Source organism: Anomaloglossus baeobatrachus, chromosome 3 (genome assembly GCF_048569485.1).
Source record: "Anomaloglossus baeobatrachus isolate aAnoBae1 chromosome 3, aAnoBae1.hap1, whole genome shotgun sequence".
Classification (NCBI taxonomy): Eukaryota; Metazoa; Chordata; class Amphibia; order Anura; family Aromobatidae; genus Anomaloglossus; species Anomaloglossus baeobatrachus.
The window spans coordinates 25,540,675-25,554,018 of NC_134355.1; positions in this window are offsets into that span (position 1 = coordinate 25,540,675).

Genomic DNA, 13,344 nt, shown 5'->3' on the forward strand with positions numbered 1-13,344 from the left:
CGCCCCTGAGCAGGAGCGTCTGTAGGGAATGGTGTGTGGTTCTCAGAGTTGTCAATAAAGTTTATTGAAAGTCACATTATGTCTACAGACCAGTGTAAAATGAGCTGTTATATATATATATATATATACATATATATATATATATACACATATATATATACATATATATATATATACATATATATATATATACACATATATGTATGCATATATTTATAAATTAAATATATATGTATATATCTATGTATGCATATATACAGTTTATGTATATATATATATATATATGTGTGTATAATATATATACACATATGTATATATGTGTATAATATATATGTGTGTGTGCATATATATATGTATATGTATATATATATATATATATATTCATTTATATAGCGCTATTAATTCCACAGTGTGACGCCCTGGAGAATCCAGGTGGTCACAGTTAGGCCTCTGCATAACACCTTCCCACATTAGGTGACATTCAGCCAACCAGTAAACCCTAGTCACCCCCTTAGGGACAGATAGACACACCAGTGGGCGTGGCCAGGCGGTTGGTGCACACCCACCCAGGGCGGGAAAGTAGACAGTTCTGTGTTGAAGTTCAAGTTGAGAGGAGCTGGGGCTAGGTGTAGCCCCAGCAGGAGGAGAGAGAATTCAAGTTGAACGGTGCCAGGGCCCTGGTGCCACTGGCTAGGAGGCAGACGGTGGTCTCCGTCAGCAGGAGACGGCTCGGTGGAACCGAGGTGCACCGGGCCAGGGTTGTAGCCCGCCGGTACCGACACGGGGAACCGACCCGGAAACCGTAGCACAAGGTGGGTACTCGGACCCTGAAGCCAGAAACCAGAATAAACTGGAGCTGGTTAATTAACTGATTGAGGCCAGGACTAGAGGTTCTGTCCTACCCAAAGTCCCTCATAGAAGACAACAGGCCACCGATTCGGGATAAGCGGTCACCGCCAAGGCCCATAGATCCCACGGGCCAGCGTCTACGGACACGGCTCCTTAGGCCACATCCAGCCGGGAGCGGACTCCTACGTTATACACTGGGAAGTAATTTCTACCAAAAACGGTGCAGGAAAGGGTTAGAGACCACCAGCCGGGTGTGGGACCCTGAACACAGCCGGCCACCACCACCTTGGTTTACCAGAGACTTGTGTGTTTGCTTCCAACTGTGAGTACACCAACCTCCTCTGCGGTCGTCATTTTCCCCTGCATTGGCACCCTCAGGTCCCGGGGGCCACCATCCCTGCCCACGGAGGGGTTAACAACTTGCTGCACAACAGCTCCCCCGAGTGCCCCACAACAGCAGCGGTGGTGTCCCACCTCACCACACACCGTGGGTGGCGTCACGAACTTACAACGTACATATACGTCCATCCCTCTTTTCACTCGGCGTGTCCGCGAAGCCCCCGGGTCCGGGGATCCTTGAGCCACCACCCCTGAAGGCCCGGACTCGAGCAGCACCGGCTGCTGGCACAGGGCGGCACAACAGCGCTTTACATACATTGGCAACACTGTCCCCATTGGGGCTCACAATCTAAATTGCCTATCGTTATGTTTTTGGAGTGTGGGACGAAACCGGAGAACCCAGAGGAAACCCACGCAAACACAGGGAGAACATACAAACTCCTTGCAGATGGTGTCCTTAGTGAGACTTGAACCCAGGACCCCAGCGCTGCAATGCTAACCACTAAGCCACCGTGCCAACTTTGTTGATTTTTCTTCCTTTGTGGTCCTGAAGAAGGGGACTTGAGCCCTGAAACGCGTTGACCTATGGAATAAAACTTTTTTTTTATCAAATCAACATTTTTTTTTCCTCCTTCTTGGCGACAGCGCAGCATTAACCCCCACTTCTCCTCTCCAGCACTGAAGATTACTCCACGTGGGGCTTCAGCAGCCACCATTGTCTTTTATGCTTTCTTGATGGTTGTGACCTTCACAACCGTGTAAGGTGATTTATACTGTTACACACCACTATTTTAATATCTGGTAAGACCTTATTTGTGCTTTGTCCTCAGCTTTTAACATCCTCACTCATTAGCGTTTCAAATAAAGTGTTAGGGAAATAAAATCAGACTGTGCTTTAAAAGAAGTATGCAGCGCTTCTGCTGGGCCATTGACCAGCGTGGTCAAGTCCAGAAGTCAATATTCGGCCACATACATTAGGGAAAAATTGCCGTCAATCTGCATGATTTTTTTTTCCCAGCGGGACGCGGCTCCAATGAAAATGACAAATACAAGTTGCGGCTGCATTGTGTGCACAGAGTACAATACTTCAGGGAGACTCAGAATCCAGACCTGTCACCTAAGCAGATAGAGACCCCAAACTAGACCCCATAATATGCTAATGACCCTCTGCTGCGGGTGTCAGCAGAGGGTCATGCAACTGTGATGCGATCTTGCGATCGGATCACAGCTGCACATAAGAGGGAGGAAGCACTTTCTCCACATCACTTCTACTGCCTGTCTCTGCGTACATCACCCTGCACTCGTATTACATGCGAGCACAGTGCGATGTTTCACATGCTCCCATAGGCTTGTATGGGAGTGCGTGAGCCGAGACTCGGCGCCAAATGCAGCGTGCTGCGATTCATTCCGCGTGAAGCTGTGGCATGAGTAATCAATCGCAGATGGACGCTGCCCCATAGTTTTGCACTGGTGCGAGTGCAATGCGATGTTTTAGCGGATCGCACATGAAAATCGCAAGTTGAACAGTACCCTATCTCGCACTGCGGTCGAATGACATGTGAGTGCAGTGCGATGTTTCACACGCACCCATAGACTTGTACTGTATGGGTGCGTGTGAGCTGAGACTCGCTGCCAAACACAGCATGCTGCAATTCATTGCTCAGGCCGATATGGCATGAGAATTCAATCGCAGATGGACACTGCCCCATAGTTTTACACTGGTGCGAGTACAATCTGATGTTTTATCGGATTGCACTCGTCCGTGCAAAACGCAAGTGGAACCGAGGCCTTAGTTAGTTGCTCGTGGTTGTAACCATGGATACCTAAGCTGCAATGCCCTGCACATGAGGTAAGAGACATGGCTATATAAGGAGAACCATACTACATTTCTAATTTGAGGTATTTGCGATTATTATTATTATTATTATTATTATGCCTACTACATAGTGAGATAGGATCTTGGAGATGGGAATATCTCTTTAATATTGATCCCAAATCCGAATGCCTAAAAAAACAACCCCAAAACATGATCCCTTATATGTAAACTCCCATATTAGATAGACTATATAAAATACAGAATCCAGACCAGGTCACCTAAGCAATCAGCTACTGCAGACTAGATAACGCTCTGTAAAAAAAAAAAAAAAAAAGTCTTCAATCCAGACCATTTTCGGGACTATACTCTTTTTGGAGATGTGTGGCGCCGTGGACAAGCCAGGACGTCACAAGTACTGCAACAACACACCCCACACCCCGGTTAGGAACATCAAGGTCAGACACAAATCCTTGTTGCCTCCCTCCAGGGGCTGATGTCCACACCAGGTGGGGCAGAGCCAGGCAGTTGGCTCCTCCCACCGAGGAGTTCACAGTCCTGGAGGCGGGAAAAGGAAGGCAGTTGAGTTTGGAGTGTAGAGAGTGAGAGTCAGGGGAGTAGGAGTTGAGGAGCTGGAGCAGACTGACCGTGTCCGGGTACGTGGCCCGGGCACCTGAGAGCAAGGTTGGCAGACGGTGGTGACAGTCTGCAGGCGAGGCCGATCGACGCGGAACCGTAGGACCGGGGTCGGCGGTGGCCCGCCGGTACCGAACCGGGGAGCGAAGAGAGGCCAGCACCATTCGGCAGGGCCTACGGACCCCGACCAGGCTTGAAGTCGCCGTTAAACCGGTCAAATCCGTCAGCGATGGGAACCTCCGGGGTTTCCCAGCAGTAAAGACCCGACTGAAGGCAACCGTCCAAACCGTGAGGGAGATAAAGCTACCGCCAGAGCTAGAGCTCCCAGGGCCAGAGCCTGCGGGCAAAGGAAGGGCTCCCTTAGCCCGCTCCCCAGCGGTATGTTGGCTATCAGTGGGAAGCCATTGGGGCCGAGAACAGAACACCGGTGCAGGGAGAGACAGTTACCGCCAACCTAACGGGAGTGACCGCTGCAGCCGTCTGTGGGACTCGTCCATCCAGCCGTTTGTTTTACCAGAGACTTCGTGTGCGTTACTGGCTGAGTAAGTACCACCGTGCCGTCTGGCACTGCGCTGCCCCGCGACCCTGCACCTGGTCAGGCCCCGCAACCCACCTTCCGACCTCCACCACCGGGCCCCGGGACCACCAAACCGCCCCCTACCCACGGAGGGGAGAAAACATCTCAGCTGCTCCCTGTCAACGCTCCCGGGATCCCCGTACAGAGCAGCGGTGGTGTCCCAACCTCACCACAAACCGTGGGTGGCGTCACGGACAATATCCCTAAACCAAACCACCCCTTTCACTCACGGGCGAGGAGCGCCGCTCGAGCCACCGACCGAGCGAGCAGCAGCCGGACCCGAGCAGTGGGTGAGCGCAGCGCCCTCCCCGCCCGCGACAAATGCACACCCAGACGCAGTCTACTACATCTAGGTGTCCACCTCCAGAAACCGTACAGTCCCAAACCTTGTGCACGGTACAGCACATGGTGACTCCGTCTGCACCATCATAGTCAGTGGCCACATCCCGTTTTGTGAGGGGGGGTTTGGACAGAAGTCCCAACAAGACCACTGAACAGGAGAGCTGAACACAATGTGAAAGGGGCCTTAACATTCATCCCAATCCAGAACTCCTTTAAATGCAACCCCAAACAGATTACATAGATCTCCCTAAATATTATAGAATCCACACCAGGTCACCTAATTATAGACCCCAGACTAGAGAAGACTCCCTAAAAAAAACAGCTTATAAACCAGACCTCAGGTCACCAGACTCCAGACCGCATAAAAATACAGATATTAAAATATACAAGACTCCATAAATAAATACAGACCACCAAGAAGATCCCCTATAAAAATAATCCTCCTAGAACAAAAAATCTCCTAAACAAAGAATGAGGAACAGACCCCCTGAGTAAATGCAGCCACTTGACCAAGCACCCTCAAGAAATACAGACCCCCCCCCTAAATATTAATATTTATTCATTTATATAGTGCTATTAATTCAATTCCATAGCGCTTTACATACATTGGTAATGTGGCGCCCCTGAGGCTTCCGTCGCCACAGGTCATTGCACCCCACCAGCGGTGTGATGCCCCATTCTGGGAGAGGAAGAGAGAGAACTCCGGTCCCCTGGTAAATCCACACTACACCCATTGTTAGGTACATACTAGGACCAGGGAAAGTGGCAGTTACCCCCCCATGCTGCATGCTGGGAGGGGTCGTAAGACCCATCCCTGCTCCTATAGGTTACAGCTTAGCAACTGGGGGGTGGGAGGAGCCATCTGAGAGCAGACAGAGATAGGAAGGTCAAGGTTAGTCAGTTCCCTCAGGGAGTGAGAGAGTAAGGAGTGAGCATGTAGTTGAAGGAGAAGAACGAGAGAAAGGAGGGAGGAGGAGGCCTGCTGGAAGCAGGCAAGGAGGAGAAAGAAGAGAAGGAAAGAAAGGGTCGCAGGGCCGCGGGTAGTCCTGTAGGTACCACGAGCAGTCCTTGTTGGGTACCGAAGCCGAGGGCCTAGAGGCGCTACGAGTAGTTGCAGGCTGCGGTGGCCTGGTCCACATTGACATCGGTGGAGTGATTAAGCTGCGACAGGGGACGGTCCCTAGAGACTGGAGGAGTTGAAAGACAATCTCCAAACAGTAAAAACCGAGGCCCAGGGACGTTGTAAGCTCCCAGGGCCAGAACCCATAGCAGACCTTCAGAAAAGGGGTACTCAGCCGACAGGTGACCCCCCAGCCTGGAGGCTGTAGTGGAGGCCAAGCCAGGTCCATCTTAACTAAGGCAAGGCTAGCGAAGACAGCAGAGAAGGAGACACTAAGAGAAGGGTACCGGATTTCACGCTCTGAATCACCCAGAAGGCGGAGGTCCCTGACAGAGGTTCCAGCAGTCCAAGGGTCCTGCTACCCTGACAAGAACTGTGAGTAAAGAACTGGAACTGCACCCTTGAAGTTGCCTCAGTTATTTCATCTGCATAGACATTTACAAGCACCAACTGTGCCCCGGGCATTGCTCCACCTGTGGGGAGCAGTACTACCATTGCTGCCATAACATCATCCCGGAGGCCTCACACGGCAGCGGCGGCTTATTAGCCGCATACCACAGGTGGCGTCACGAACACCACCATTACCAAGCAAGCCACATATTCTACTGACACCCACCAGGGCCACGGAGCCGGGCCCAGCCACCACTGACTACCACCGGACTAGTCCGGCCCGGCACCGGGTGTCCCACAGCCCTGGGGTGGGCGAGTCAACTTTGGCGTCACGAACAGGATTTCGTGCCCGGTCTAACCGGGTACTGTGCGCCTGAAGAACCGTGTGACAGACTGTGTACTTTACTGAGAAACCGCCGCCATTAGCGCTGCTGAGAGTGGGAAGAAGGGAGGCGTGCAAGAAGAAAGGGCGCGAAGAAAAGCCCCGCCCCCTTGTCCAAGAAAAGCGTGCGAAGCGGTACCCGCCATAGAAAGCGGAAGAAAAAGAAGTGGTGACCAAATAAGCTGGCCGGCTGGCAGACAGAGTTTAAAAGCCAGACCAGCAGATAACGAAAATGTACCTTATCGCAAGCGGAGTGGTGCCGGCCATGATGGGCTGGGCGCCAGTCTGGCGCCAGCTACTCGTACAGCCTCCGGCCCCGCCTCCAAGAGGGGAAAGGGTGCAGCCGAGTGGCGTGGTCGAGTACCCGAGCAGTGTTCCAGGCAGCCCTCTCCAGGTCGGTAGCATGGCGGAGGAGCTGCAGCAAGGTGCACCAGGGACCGGCAGAGAGGATCGCAAGCTGGACCTGCTCCAGGAAGAAGTGAGAGTTCTGGCCCGGAGGCTGAGCAGCATGGAGGTGGACAGGCGGAGAGAGACACCGAGGGTGCCGGAGGATCTAGAACGGTGGATGGATGTCGCGGAGCAAGCGCAGGGTGAGCAGCCAGAAACCCCGTCCAGTCCGGACCCAGGGCCCCGCCATGAACCCCGCTTAGCCCCTTCACTGACCCCCTGGCCTTCCCAGCCTACCCAGCGGACGCCCGGTGGGGCACCGGAGGCCTGCCTGAGACCCCCGCAGACGGAGCCTGGGGTGGGGTGAACCCTGAGCAACTAGTGGGCCCCCTGCCGAGTCCCCCTGCGAGCCTCCTGGGAATGGCATCCCCGGGAGTGAATTGGGACGCAGCGCCCATAGAAACCAGGGGACTGCAGCGGCCGCTGCTCCCCAAGGAAACTCCCCTGGCCAACGAGCTGACGTGCCGGAGGCTGGTGGCCGAGTACCAGCGGGAGCGGGAACTTCGGGAAGAGAAAAGAAGGGCCCGAGAAGTCGCCAATCTGGCCTCCAAGGAAGAGGTCAGGAAGGCCCTGAAGGGGACCGAGTGCCCAGTAAGACGGGGCACCGTAGTTGATTTCCGGCAGAAAGGTGGCTGGGGCTTCATCCGGGAGCCCGGCCTGGGCAAGGATGTGTTTGTGGCCCGGAGAGACATTGAGGAGCACCTGCCCAGAGGCCACCCAGGGCGCGATGCCAAGCCGGGTGATGTAGTTGAGTATGCCCGGCTGATGGGGGACCGCGGGTGGTATGCGCTGCATGTGCGCATTGTGCAGGAAGAAGCGGCCCCGGAGGAACCGGAGTGGCGCCGCGCCATGCCATCTCGCAGCGATTCCCCTGTCAGCAGCAGCCGCAGCCCTCCCTCCAGACAGACCCAGGCCTCAGAACATTGCAGCGGGCCTACAACAGTTACCCAGGAGACGCAGACCAGGATCTCCATGGCGTGTGTGATGCAGGGTGCCCGGCCGAAGCAGGGCCCTAGAGACCACAGCAACAGCCCCCTGCAGACAAGCAGCCCTCTGCAGCAGCGCCGTGCAACGCCTACAGGCAGCCCCACTCCAACCCAGGCTGCAGGACAGCGCCGAAGGTCAGGGACCAGTGCTCAAGGGATCCAGACGATGATCTCGTCAGCGTACCTGCTGCCAGGAGCCATGCCGGAGTGGGACCCTGATATCTATCCTCGAGAGTAAGGAAGATGAAGAGCTGCCAAACTGTACATAGCCCCTCATTCTTTTTGAAGAAGTCCCTCGTGTTTTGCCCCCGATTCTTTTCGAAGATGACACCCTTTCCTACTGTACTGCCCCTGATTCTTTTTGAAGACGTCACCCCCATGTTATGTGTTACCGGGCCACTGAACTGGAATGTGGGCCCCGGTGGAAGTGTATGTGTGATGTCCTACCAGGCCACTGGACTTAGTGGCTGGTATGTTGTTTATATGTCTTATATAACCAGGCCATTGGACTTAATGGCTGGTTGATTATGTCATCTTGTTTGATTGAAAGAAACGAACTGCCGGGCTACTGGACTTGTAGTAGCCAAAAATGTAATTAGTTGCACCCGTTGTGCCCCCTACCAGAATTATGGGGGATTTGCCTGAACCGTGCAATGGACTGGAAGTGCACACTTAGAGTTTTCTTTATAAGAAGTTCGCAACGTTTACTGATATGTGCCTCCCATAAAGGGAAGAAATGTTTTACTGTTTTATGTTATTGCATACCAAAAATGTTTGCAGTTTTTCCACTTGTTTTGTTGTTTTTCAGCCCGAGGACGTGCTGGGATTTGCTGTGGGGGAGTGTGGCGCCCCTGAGGCTTCCGTCGCCACAGGTCATTGCACCCCACCAGCGGTGTGATGCCCCATTCTGGGAGAGGAAGAGAGAGAACTCCGGTCCCCTGGTAAATCCACACTACACCCATTGTTAGGTACATACTAGGACCAGGGAAAGTGGCAGGCAACCCTCCCATGCTGCATGCTGGGAGGGGTCGTAAGACCCGTCCCTGCTACTATAGGTTACAGCTTAGCAACTGGGGGGTGGGAGGAGCCATCTGAGAGCAGACAGAGATAGGAAGGTCAAGGTTAGTCAGTTCCCTCAGGGAGTGAGAGAGTAAGGAGTGAGCATGTAGTTGAAGGAGAAGAACGAGAGAAAGGAGGGAGGAGGAGGCCTGCTGGAAGCAGGCAAGGAGGAGAAAGAAGAGAAGGAAAGAAAGGGTCGCAGGGCCGCGGGTAGTCCTGTAGGTACCACGAGCAGTCCTTGTTGGGTACCGAAGCCGAGGGCCTAGAGGCGCTACGAGTAGTTGCAGGCTGCGGTGGCCTGGTCCACATTGACATCGGTGGAGTGATTAAGCTGCGACAGGGGACGGTCCCTAGAGACTGGAGGAGTGCAAAGACAATCTCCATACAGTAAAAACCGAGGCCCAGGGACGTTGTAAGCTCCCAGGGCCAGAACCCATAGCAGACCTTCAGAAAAGGGGTACTCAGCCGACAGGTGACCCCCCCCAGCCTGGAGGCTGTAGTGGAGGCCAAGCCAGGTCCATCTTAACTAAGGCAAGGCTAGCGAAGACAGCAGAGAAGGAGACATTAAGAGAAGGGTACCGGATTTCACACTCTGAATCACCCAGAAGGCGGCGGTCCCTGACAGAGGTTCCAGCAGTCCAAGGGTCCTGCTACCCTGACAAGAACTGTGAGTAAAGAACTGGAACTGCACCCTTGAAGTTGCCTCAGTTATTTCATCTGCATAGACATTTACAAGCACCAACTGTGCCCCGGGCATTGCTCCACCTGTGGGGAGCAGTACTACCATTGCTGCCATAACATCATCCCGGAGGCCTCACACGGCAGCGGCGGCTTATTAGCCGCATACCACAGGTGGCGTCACGAACACCACCATTACCAAGCCACATATTCTACTGACACCCACCAGGGCCACGGAGCCGGGCCCAGCCACCACTGACTACCACCGGAATAGTCCGGCCCGGCACCGGGTGTCCCACAGCCCTGGGGTGGGCGAGTCAGTAACACTGTCCCCAATCTTTTTTGGAGTGTGGGAGGAAACCGGAGAACCCGGAGGAAACCCATGCAAACACGGGGAGAACATACAAACTCCTTGCAGATGTTGGTCCTTGGTGGGATTTGAACCCAGGACCCTAGCGCTGCAAGACTTCAGTGCTAACCACTGAGCCACAAGACTGCAGTGCTAACCACTGAGCCACAAGACTGCAGTGCTAACCACTGAGCCACAAGACTGCAGTGCTAACCACTGAGCCACTGTGCCACCCATAAATAAATACATATGTTGGTGCCAACTACAGACTGGATTCCCGTGGATAAGCCAGTCCTAGATCAGGCTCACCGCTCTGCTTTCTCGCACTTCTTTTCCTTCCCGGCTGGTCTACCATTTTTATCCAGGAGCCATCTTGTCAGATGTGACAAATCACAATACTGCTCATTTTAACTTTGCAGTCCGGAGAGAATCTCTCTGCTGCCAATTCCCCAAAGTGGAATCATAAGAGCCGGTCTCAGCGCCTGGTAAATATGGGCATGAGACTGGCGCACAGTTTTTCTGGTGTATAGGCTGTGGGTCTGCAGTGGCAGTGCGCAAGCTGTAGACCAAAAGAGGCAAATGAATCCAAGCCCAATATGGTGGATGGGCCTAGTCCAAAGCAGGAGCTCAATATGGCACTGTGTATAAAAATATTGTGCCGCAATACTTCAATTTATTCCAATGTATGCAGTCATCTTGTTTACATTTTTCCCACATTTGAAGGTATATTCTCCCGTATACAGTCACCATTGCACACTTGGCTGTTACCAAGGCAACCGTCTGGGGCCTACCTGCAAGCATTTCCAGGTCTATGCGAGCCCTTGTGTGACGGACTCCCAATAGGCCCCTCTTTGCTTCCCAAAAGCCTTCATATTTTTTGGGGGGCAGTAGAGGAAGCCTTATTTATTTATTTTTTGCAGTACAAACTGCAGCGTTATTACGATTCTGTGATCCATTATTATTGGTTCCCCTCGAGAAAATTAATCTGTGATCACTTATACAATACTGTGATAGAGGTGGACTATAAAATAACCATCCTCCTATGATGCTCCGCTAGTGGCTTACAAAACATGGCAGACCCTCAGTAGGCCCGCAGGCTGCCATGACAACACCATAAGCAATCAGTTACAGGGGGTCTGATAGGACAGAACCCTTCATTTTCAACCTCTTAAATCTTGCCATCATGATTAACAGCGGCCCATACTGGCCCAAACTCTAATCAGCAATGGCTCTGATCACACTAGCTATACTCAGGTGTCCACTATTTACACTGCTCCGGAGCCCGCTCGGTAGACGGAGCGTTCATCATACATGCACAGCCGATGTCACAAATCGAAGACTGGACAGTGGACTTGGCCCTTGCCTAGGTTCACCAGATGCTGAGCATGCAATGGTCCGAGTAATTCAAACACGGGAAAGGAGGGGGGGGGGGGGAGGGGGGCACAGGATCACTTTCGCAGATAGGTGCCAATCATACTTCTAGGGCCTGCACCCACCAGCTTTTTTATTTTTTTTATAAAAACCATAAATATGCCTTAGGTGTAACTTTCCATGATTTCAGCAAGAAAACCCTGTATGCTCAGGGGCTTATAGGCATGCCCATCCCGAGACCCCATATACTTGTCCAAAAGCATGCAAAAGTTTGGACACCCCTGGTGAAAATTACTGTTATTGTGAATAGTTAAGCAAGTTGAGGATGACATGATCTCTAAAAGGCATAAAGTTAAAGATGACAGGTATCCTTTGTATTTTAGGCAACAAAAAAAATTATATATTTTCATCTTGTACATTTAAAAATTACTAATAGGAAATGGGCTGATGCAAAAGTTTGGACACTATTGGAGATTTGCGTGCTCTGATAACTTTGACAAAGGTTTCAGACCTTGGTTAGTCTGTTAGGTTTATGCTTAGTTCACCATCATCGTTACGGTCAAGTGATGCAAATTTCACAGCTTTATAACCCAGCCTCCTCTAACCTTAAGCAAAAAAAAAAACAAAAAAAAAACCACAAAAACAAACCAGCAGCCATTGGTTATCCTAAGCAGCTGCCTAGCACTCTGAAAATGGTAAAGGCCCACAAAGCAGGAGAAGGCTATAAGAAGCCAGGAATCTCACAGAACTAGAAAACGTCTCCAAAGAAGAGCAGCGCATGCAAGACGAGCCAGGAATCTCACAGAACTAGAAAACGTCTCCAAAGAAGAGCAGCGCATGCAAGACGAGCCAGGAATCTCACAGAACTAGAAAACGTCTCCAAGGAAGAATGGATCAAAATCCCTCAAACAAGAATTGAAAAACACTTGGCTGTTACAAAAAGCATTTACAAGCTGTGATACATTCAAAAGTGGGTGCTACTAGGTAGTAACCATGCAGGGTGCCCAAACTTTTGCATAGGCCCATTCTTTTTTTTTTTTTATTAAATTTTAAAATGTGAAAGATGAAAATCATGTATACTTTTTTTGCCTAAAATACAAAAGGAAATGTGTCAACTTTAACATTATTCCTTTTAGGGATCATTTCATCTTCCACTTGCTTAACTGTTCACAATACCAATCATTTTGACCAGGGGTGCGCAAAGGTATGAATGCCACCGAATATGCCTTATGTATGTTACATGGATATAGGGAGAGTCAAGTGCACACACCTTGAATGGCCTGCAGCCTCCATAGCCAGGGCACCAACCTTTCTTAGGCCTCTTCCACAAGTGCGTGCATTTAATCACACGTGTGACGGTCCGTGGAGCAGGTCATGTTTGTCCATGTGTATGTTCTCCGTTTGACATCTGGAGGGCACACGGACAGCATGAACTTGTATACTTACCAGTCTCTGGCGGTGCTGTTACTTTGCATCCATGGTCAATGCAGTAAATATGCAGGAGTATAATGAGCGGGAACTGTAAGCAACTGTAGCGCTGGAGACCGGCAAGTATAAATTTTTTTTTTTTTTAAAGGGACAGGTGATTTATCCAGTACATGTTACGGTGTAAGTGTGCGGTCTGTGTGATACCCGTGCTGCCAGCAGAAAATGGACATGTCGCCATGTGGATCACACGGACACTGTCCATGTGAAAATATGGACGTGTGCACAAACTCATTGAATTTAATGGGTCTACGAGAGTCAGTGTCTTCGGTACGTGTGGAAACAGACACCACACATACAGGAAACATGGAGGTGCAAAGGAGGCCTCACCTCGAGAGCCACACTCAGATGGTCATGTGCCAGTCTGTGCTGAGAAACCTTAGATAAGTGGCCCTCTGAAGGTGATAACTCTGAGGGCCCCCTTCTCAAGTAAGAATGCCACATGTGCCCCTTACAGTAAATGCACATAGCAAGTACTTGGGGAGTATTTTTAAGGCTCCGAGTGGCCCCAACTCCGCAAA